Source organism: Rhinopithecus roxellana, chromosome 12 (genome assembly GCF_007565055.1).
Source record: "Rhinopithecus roxellana isolate Shanxi Qingling chromosome 12, ASM756505v1, whole genome shotgun sequence".
Classification (NCBI taxonomy): domain Eukaryota; kingdom Metazoa; phylum Chordata; class Mammalia; order Primates; family Cercopithecidae; genus Rhinopithecus; species Rhinopithecus roxellana.
The window spans coordinates 78450408-78460089 of record NC_044560.1 but is presented as its reverse complement, the minus strand read 5'-3'; the positions used below and the strand labels follow the sequence as shown (position 1 = coordinate 78460089).

At 38.9% G+C, this 9682-nt stretch overlaps 1 pseudogene; it reads right to left on the bottom strand.

Moving 5' to 3' along the window:
• On the bottom strand, positions 1 to 1273 carry LOC115900742 (annotated as a pseudogene).
• Between the last annotated feature and the right edge of the window lie 8409 nt (positions 1274 to 9682).

The window sequence follows — 9682 nt, the reverse complement described above, 5'->3', positions numbered from 1 at the left end:
TTATTGGCCTCCTGCTCCCCAACAATGTCTCAAAACTTCAGTGTCCTTGGTCTCAGACACCACTTTGCCGTCCGCTATCCTGCGGGCAGTGATCTTTTGGATGGTTTGCAGGTATTTGCTGTCCAGGGTATCACCAAGATTGAAGTCCTCCCCATCTTCTAGCAGGCGACATTAGGAGGTGATATCAACTTCCAACTTCACCTTGATGTTCCACAGGGCCTAGTGCTCCTGGGCCTGGTTCCCTTCTGCCTGAGTCTGTGTCAGCTCTCACTCCAGGTATGGCAGGACCCTGTTGAGTTGTTCCATCTGCATCTACCTCCCTCAGGCTGTTCTCCAAGCTGACCTTCAGATTTCTCATTAAGTCCAGGTCGATCTTCAAGGACTGGACTGTACATCTCAGCTCCTTCAGAGTCATCTCAGCAGCTCCAATCTCAGCGGCCTGCGTGGTGACTATTGTGGTGCTCTCCTCAATCTGCTGGCACCAGTAAGTGTCCAGCTCCTCTTAGTTCTTCTGAGCCATCTCGTCATATTGGGCCTTGATGTCTGCCATGATCTTGTCAAGGTCCTGAGATTTGGGAACATCTACCTCCATGGTCAACCAAGAGCTGGAATCAGGTCTTGTAGACTGTTAACTTCCTCCTCATGGTTCTTCATGAAGAGCAGCTCTTGCTTGTGGACCTCGATCTCTGTCTCCAGCAGCATCTGACTGACACTGGTGTCATCAGTGACCTTGGAGATCCCATGGATATTGCTTTCCACAGACTGGCACATGGTCATCTCTGGCTCACACTTTGAAGTCATCAGCAGCAAGACGGGCATTGTCAATCTGCAGAATGATGTGGGCACTGTCCACAGAATTTGCAAATTCTGAGCTCTCAGGTCTTCGATGGTTTTGAAGTAATGTCTTTAGTCTCTGATCTGGTGTCCCTTCTTCTACAGGTGCTCCCGGATTTTGCTCCCAGCTTCCAGTTCTCACTCTCCAGACTCCTCAATCTGTCCAGGCAGGAGGCCAGGGCTTGCATGGTTTCGCTTTCATTCTGGATGTCCCCTTTACCTGCCAGACCCCTGGCAATCCCTGTGGCCAGGCCCTCAGGACCCAAGCTGCCCCAGGAGCTGGTGTAATGGGACACAGAGATCCGGGATCCCCAGCCTCCAACGCCTGCATAGACGCTGGCAGTGCTGCTGACCTGCTGGGCACTTTAGTTGGGCAACTGGACAGAGCCCAGGGACCGGTAGTTGGTGGAGAAGGTGCGGAGTGAGTGGTGAAGCTCATGCTGTCTGGGGAGGAAGCGAGAGAACAGGACTCAGGTTTGCAGAGAAGCAGAAGGTAATTATTGAAATACTTTATAACTCTATCTCTACTTAGATATTGTTTTTTGCATTGTTATAAGAAAGACATAAATTAACAGTTATTTACAATTTTACAATAATTTACAATGACAATAATTATATAGTTTAGGTATGTTAAGCATATCGGCATTATGTGACATATCTCTAGAATATTTTTATCTTACAAAACTAAAACTCAGTACACCTGAAACAACTGCTCATGTTCTCCTTTGTTCATCCCTTTACAAATGCCGTCTTATTCTGTTTCTAAGGGTGTTACTACTTTAGATATTTTGTACATGTGGATTCACACAGTATCTGTCTTGTATCTGGCTTATTTTATTTAGCATAATGTCATCAAGATTGTATTTTTATTGTAGATAATAGGTTTTCTGCTTTTCAAAAACGGAGTAACATTATATTATTTCGGTATTCCAAATTGTATTCATTCATTCATTTGTTGGGGGAAGTATGGGTTGCTTTGACCTATTGATTTTTGTAAATAAAGCTGCAATACATATGTGAGAGTTTACATCTTTTTTGCATTCTGTCTTATTGGTCTAGTTGTCTATCTTTGTGCCAGTAACTAACTACTTTGACTACTGTAGATTTATAACATGTTTTAACATCAGGAATTGTAATATTTCTAACAGTTTTTCTTTTTTCTCTTTTTGAAAATTGTAGAGTTCTTTGTGGTCCCCTGAAATTCCATATACATTTGGAAGTTACATTTTCTGTTTCTGTCAAAAATAAAATTAAGAATTTCATAGGGATTGCATTAAATCTGTAGGTCACTTTGGACAGTAGAGACATGTTCAAAATATTAATTTTTCTAACTGTTGAACAAAAGTATGTTCAAGAGTGAATTGTTTTTCATGTATTTGTAAATTGTATGAATTTCCTTCTGTTACTGATTTCTAGTTTTAATCTTTTTGGTCAGAAATTATAGTCTGTAACATTCCATTTAAAAAAAAATCTGATAAAATTTTTTTTTTGGCCTAATAGGTTTTCTTTTTTTAGGAGAATATTTTATGAGCTATTGAGAAGACTGTGAGTTTTGTTGTTGTGTGAAGTGTTCTCTATGCATCTGTTACATTACATTGCTTTATGGTATTTTCATGTTCTCTGTTTTTTAATATTCCATCTGACTTTATTATAAATTACAGAGGTGGTGTATTATAGTATTCTACTCTTAGTATATTACTGTCCTTTGCTTATATTCTGTCAAGATATTATGGATATATTTGAAAATCCTCATGTGAGGTGCATATATATATGTGTGCGTATACACAATTATATAAATATATATACATACACAATTATATATATGTTTGTGTATATATATACACACACACACACACATATGTCATAGGTTTCCAGGTTTATTCATAGTTTTTTCCAGTGAATAAACCCTTTTATTATTATTTTGTCCTTTGTCTTCTTTGACAGTTTGAGTTTTAGTACATTTTATAAACTAAGACAGCTTTTTATTTATAATGTATTTTGCATAATATAATTGTGATATACTGTGTCCTCATTTGGTTACCAATTGCATAAAATTTTTTGATACATCTTGCCACTTTTAGTCTGTTTTTGTTATTATATAGCATGATGGCTCATATCTGTAATCCTAGCAGTTTAGGAGATGGGGGTGGGAGCCTAGGAGTTTGAGACCAGCCTGGGAACAAAGCTATACTCTGTCTCTAAAATAAATAAATAAAGTGAGTCTCCTGTAGACAGGATGTAGTTGGATTTTCTTTCTTTCTAATCTCTGTACTCAATTTATGACTATTGGTCAAGAAGGTTAGTTTGTGAGTAGTTAAGTAATTTCCTGAATTTGAAGGAATTACTTTTGACACTTTGTGGAGGAAAAGTTAAATATTAAATTTGAACTCATTTGAACATGGAAACAAACAATGGTCACCAAGTCCCAGAACAGGTTGTGTGAGCCCCTTGAGGCATTAATCCAGTGTTGTTTCAGAGAAATCTCTATTTCAATCTATTCCTATACGTTAGTTATTGAAAAACAGTAGGCAATCTCAAAAAACAAGTTGACCTTTTTGTGTTCCTTGAGTCCAGTCATGAAGAGCCTGGGTGACTGGACCTCATGCCAAACAGCTCATTACAAAAGGAGCTAGGGTCCCAGACTATGCCTAAGCTTTGTGAGACCGCTCTTCATCTGAACATGGATGAGTGGCCGACTCTGGAGTCCAGGCTGTCCCAATCTGGTGGTGAATCCTCCACAGTCTGGTGAGTGTAAAAAAAAAAAAAAAAAAAAAAAAAAAATATATATATATATATATATATATATATACACACACATATATATATATATATATAATATATAGATCTTTTCCTTTCTCCTCTTCCAATTACAATTTACTTATTATGTCTGCATTGCCATTTACATGGGATAAAATTTGTTTACCCTTAAAGGTATTGTGTGTGCGTCTTTTCTTCTCCCCTCACAAGTTTCCCACAGAGAACATTTTTGGCATCACAAACAGGATATGAAAGCCAAAGCATGCTATTTTTCAGCTACAGGGACCAGAGTGGGACTTTGGGAACTTCCCATGTCCTGGGATGGGAAGTCCTCCAGTTCTCCCCATTGACCATTGAGTAGTCCAAGGGAACTGACCTTTGTGAGAATTGGGAATCTAAATTAGTTCATTTTGAACCATTGGCTGTATGTGAGGTGCTGCAGGGAATTCCAGTTGGTAAAGGGGATGCTGAGGGAGTTTACCAGCATGGATGGTGTTTGCTAACTGCTTATAAGTTAATGTGTCAAGATAGGGACTGGTTGCTAAAAGAGAAATGTAAGCTGGAAAAAGAAGATGCTAATCTACTTCCAAACTGGGCCTAGCCCAATGCCAGGCCTATATCTTGACTGATCAGGCTCAAAGCTATGGGTCTGTTGCTGAGAAAAGCAGCTGTCTGAACGACCCAGTCAGGGTAAAACTGAAGCACTACTCAGCCGGGGCTTGGAGCGTGTAAAAATCCAGCTCCTATCTCAAGAATGGGAAATTAATCCTAGTAAAATTCAAGGACCTGCACAAAGTACTATTTCTTGACATCCTATAAAATGCAGGGGAATAGTCCATTTTACCAAAGGCTATGGCTAAAATACTAGAATTTGCAAATCCTACACCTGAAAGAGGAGGCCAATAAATTTATTTGCTTGTTTGAATTCTGGAGACATTATGATCCTCAGTTGGGTAACATTTTACAACCTCTGTATGCAGTCACTAGAAAATGCTATGGCTTTCACTGGGGAAAGAAAGAGAATATGGCTTTTGAACAAGCTAAACAAGTGGTGCAAATGGCCCTGGATCTATTGCCTATATGGGATGGGCCAGTAGAACTGCAAGTAACTGTCCTAGATCAACAAGCTAATTGGAGCCTTAGGTAGAAACAAGATGGGAAGAGGGTATCTTTTGAGTTTTGTACCCGAAAGCTGCCAGAGGCCGGCAAAGCTTATACCCCTTTCAAAAATCAACTGTTAGCTTGCTATTGGGCTTTGCTGGAAATGGAGTACTTCTGCTTCAACCATGATGTCTTTATGATTATGACTTGGGTCATGAGTTCCCCCAAAACTCACTGGTTCTGATGAAGGAAGCAGTGGGAGCAACCGGCTGGCTGAACTGGTAGCCCTCCTCCAGGAAATTCAGGAGGAGACCAGAGGGATTAGTCACTCATATGCAACTGTTGGTCAGTAGCAAATGGTCTTACTACCTGGATGCTCCAATGGTAAAGAAACAAATGGTGAATTGGGAATAAAGAGGTTTGGGGAAAACAATATTGGTAAGATATCTGAATCCTAACACACCCTACCAATATCACTCTTTTCCATGTTGATGCTCATATGTCTCTGCTTTCCCTTGACAGACTATTTAATCAGCAGGCAGATCAACAGGCCAAAATTTCCACCGTAACTGTAAACTTGAATGTGGATGAATGGATTACAGTACGTTCAAGCCTTGCAATGAGAGGCATCATAAGGTATGATGGTACAATTGATAGTGATTACCGGGGAGAGTTAAAGGTCATTTTATGCAATACCACTCCAGATTCTTTTGTTACAAAATCACAGATGCAGGCCAGGCACGATGGCTCACACCAGTAATCCCAGCACTTTGGGAGGCCAAGGTGGGTGGATCACGAGATCAGGAGTTCAAGACCAGCCTGGCCAACATGGTAAAATCCCGTCACTACTTAAAAAAAAAAAAAAAAAATACAAAAACAAAAATTAGCCGGGCATGGTGGTGGGCACCTGTAATCCCAGCTACTCGGGAGGCTGAGGCAGGTGAACTGCTTGAAACCAGAAGGCGGGGGTTAGAGTGAGCCAACATCATGCCGCTGCACTCCAGCCTAGGCAACAACAGTGAAATTCAGTGTCAAAAAACAAACAGACGACCACCCCTCACAAAAGCCGATGCGGGTTGCTCAATTTTTGGTGGTACCTTATCAACAGTTAATCCCCGAGGAAATTTCTGCCCCAGTAGAAATAACACACAGAACTGGAAAATTCAGTTACACCAAAGTGGGCAACTTAAATCCTGGAGCCAAAATGTGGATACAGTGTAAGGCTGGTGACATAGCTATGGGAGCAGAAAATGAAGCCATAGTACAATTTCCTAGAGATGAAAAACAATGTCATGTTCCCCTCCATTTTTGTTAGTACAGAGAATAACCTGTCTGCTAGTAATCAGTACCTGGGTCACTATGTCTGAGGCTAATAATGAGTTCATCAGCTATGTAGCCACCGCTGCAACAGTAGCCAAGCACATTCAGTGTTGGCTATGCCCTGAGTTGCCAGAGGCCACTGGGAATTGGCTACCTTGGAGAATCGTCCCTGTTAACATTTCTTAATGGATATGCTGATACCAATGTAGGTGGGATAATAACATTTGTAATCCAAACTGGACTTCTTTTTTTTTTTTTTTTTTATTATACTTTAAGTTCTAGGGTACATGTGCATAACGTGCAGGTTTGTTACATATGTATACTTATGCCATGTTGGTGTGCTGCACCCATCAACTCGTCAGCACCCATCAATTCATCATTTATATCATGTATAACTCCCCAATGGGCTTCTTTTAACCAAACCAAACAGTCTATTTTTGCCCAAGCCCAAATGAAACACAGCACTTTGTTACTAAATTACACATTACAGTAATACAATTATAGTAGAACTCTTTCTATTCCCTGGGGGAGGGGCCCTCTGGGTATGCAGATTCTATGGGTGGTGATACCTGCCTCCGCATTGGATGGGGAGATACATGTGAAGGTGGTCATTAATTCCATTCACCATTTGGGATAATATTTCCCTCCCCAGTAATCTAGATGCTTACAAACATTGGAGTTGCCAATGCTCCAGATTCCCTGATTGTGGTACCCTATCACAGTATTCTCCCCTGCCACTGGTAAAATCCTGCTTCAGCAACAAATTAAAATATTAAGTTTACATGTAGAAAAAGCCCTTAATGATAGCAGCACTGAACTTATATTGTTATCAGATGAATTTGCTCAGCTGCGTACTGTTATGTTGCAAAATTAAATGGCATCAGATATGCTTGTGTGTATATCTCTTTTTTTTATGGCATCCTGATCTTTATTTTTATTATTATGATACTTTAAGTTCTAGGGTACATGTGCATAACATGCAGATTTGTTACATATGTATACTTTTGCCATGTTGGTGTGCTGCACCCATCAACTCGTCAGCACCCATCAACTTGTCATTTACATCAGGTACAACTCCCAGTGCAATCCCTCCCCCCTTCCCCCCTCCCCATAGTAAGCCCCGGTGTGTGACGTTCCCCTTCCCGAGTCCAAGTGATCTCATTGTTCAGTTCCCACCTATGAGTGAGAACATGCGGTGTTTGGTTTTCTGTTCTTGCGATAGTTTGCTGAGAATGATGGTTTCCAGCTGCATCCATGTCCCTACAAAGGACACAAACTCATCCTTTTTTATGGCGCTTATGTGTATATCTCTGACAATTCTCACAATACTACTCTTTTTGCAAAGCCATGGTGAGTGTGTTTTTTAAAAATTAACTATGCTTTTAATCCTCCTGTGCTTACCCTGTATCTGTAATCTATATCAGTTATGCCTTCCCCATGTATCTGTAAGTGTATTTTTCTATAATCGAGTATGAAATTGAGGCCAAATGTGGAGGAAAAGTCAAATATTAAATTTGAGCTCAATTGAACATGGACACAAACAATGATCACCAAGTCACGAACAGGTTGTGTGAGCCCCTGGAGGCGTTCATCCAGGGCTGTTTCAGAGAAATCTCTATTTCAATCTATTCCTATATGTTAGTTATTGAAAAACAATAGACAATCACAAAAAACAAGTTGACCTTTTTGTGTTCTTTGAGCCCAGTCATGAAGGGCCCCTGTGACTGGACCTTATGCCAAACAACTCATTACAAAAAAGGCTAGGGTCCTAGACTGCACTGAAGCTTAATGAGACCTCTCCTCATCTGTGCATGGATGAGTGGCTGACTCTGGAGCCCAGGCTGTTGCTTCCCAGTCTGGTGGTGAATCCTCCATAGTCTGGTGAGTGTAAATATATATAGATATCTTTTCCCTTCTTCCCTTCCCATTGCAATGAGCTTATTGTATCATTTGCTTATTAGATGTGCATTCCCATTTATGTAGAATAAAGTTTGTTACCCTTAAAGGTATTGTGTGTGTGTCTTTTCTTCTCCCATCATGTGTTTTCCTCAGAGAACACACTTATTAAATGTTTTATTTTACTCTAGCAGCTATTTTGTGCCTTGTTTCTTTCCTTCTATCTTCCTTTGTTTTTTTCTTTCCTTCTCTTTTTTTTTTTTTTTGGTAGGGATGTGTTTTATTCCTTTCTCATTTTCTTTTATATATCTCTGTAAGTAATTTTTACCACAGTGATTACATAAAACCTGTTACAGTTAAAATAGTATATTTTAATACAGAAACAACTTAATTTTAGAGACATACAACAATTCTTTCTCATTACATCTGCCCTCAACTTTGTTACTGGTGTTATCAATTATATTATGTTATATTATATATTTATTACCAGAGGTTTATAATAATTTTTTTTTCAAATTTTATAGCATAATTAGAAGTTGCTACCATTATTGTAATAGTACAGAATTTTATTTTTGTGCATGTGAATGTTTTTCCCAGATAGTTCTGTATTTTCTTATGATTTCGTTACTCTCTAGATCATTTTATTTTCAATGGGAGGGACTCTGTTCAGCATTCCTCATAGTGCAGGTCTAGTGGAGATGTACTTCTTCAACATTTGGTTACCTTGCAAAGAATGTATTTAAGTTGTAAGAACAGTTTTGATGCTTATAACGCTCTTGCTTGGAAGTTTTCATTCTTTCAGCACATTGACTATATCACCCAATTTTCTTCTGACTTGGAAGGTTTCTATTGATAAATCCACTGATAATGTGATAAAAGTAACCTTATAATTAAGAAATCTCTTTTATCTTGCAGCCTTCAAGATTCTCTTTTTGTTTGTGACTGTCAAAATTTTATTTATAAGGTATCTCATTATGGGGCTTGTTGTGTTTATCCTAGTGGAAGTTCATTGAGCTTTTGGATATTTTGTCCTTTTTCTTGTCTAAAAATTTTTCAGACTTGTTTTGGTATAATTCCACTCTAGAACTTCTATTTCTTTTCTTATTTTCCTGACTTAATTTAGTTGTCTACTCATTTTACTTACTGAAAATCATTCAAGTAGTTATTTTGAATTATTCGCAAGATAAATCTCTACGGGTGGAGTGAATTCTAAATATTCATTTTGTTGTACTGATTGGGTCATACGACTCTGCTACTTTGTGTACCTCATAATCTTAGGTTGAGATTTGGCCACTAAACAGTCACACGTCACAATCTTTATAAAATGACTTTGTTCATGTGTAATCTAAACCAATTAGCCAGGCTAGATTCTAAGGAATTTTTAAACCTGTTTTCAGAATTTGTCTTCTGGTATTGTGTGTTTAGTTTCTAATTAAAGACGTTTGCCCAGGTTTTTGTTCATTTGTTTGCTTGTTTTTTTGGAAGAGCCTATAATCACTTGCTCCACCTGTTGTAAGTCTGTGGTACTGCCATCTTTCTGTTGCTGTAGCAATTATTTTTCTTTGGGCTCAGCACACTGAACCTGTCATTCAGTGTATACCACAATTCCCTTCAGCACTCTATGTCAGGAGACACAGAAACCAGTCTTGCATTACAAATGTCCATATGCCTGGACAAAACAGTCATAAATGCAGATGAGTAGAAAATGTTGCATTTTTTATCTGTATGTTTTATGGAAGCTTGTAAAAAAAAGTTTATGTTTACTTTACTGAAC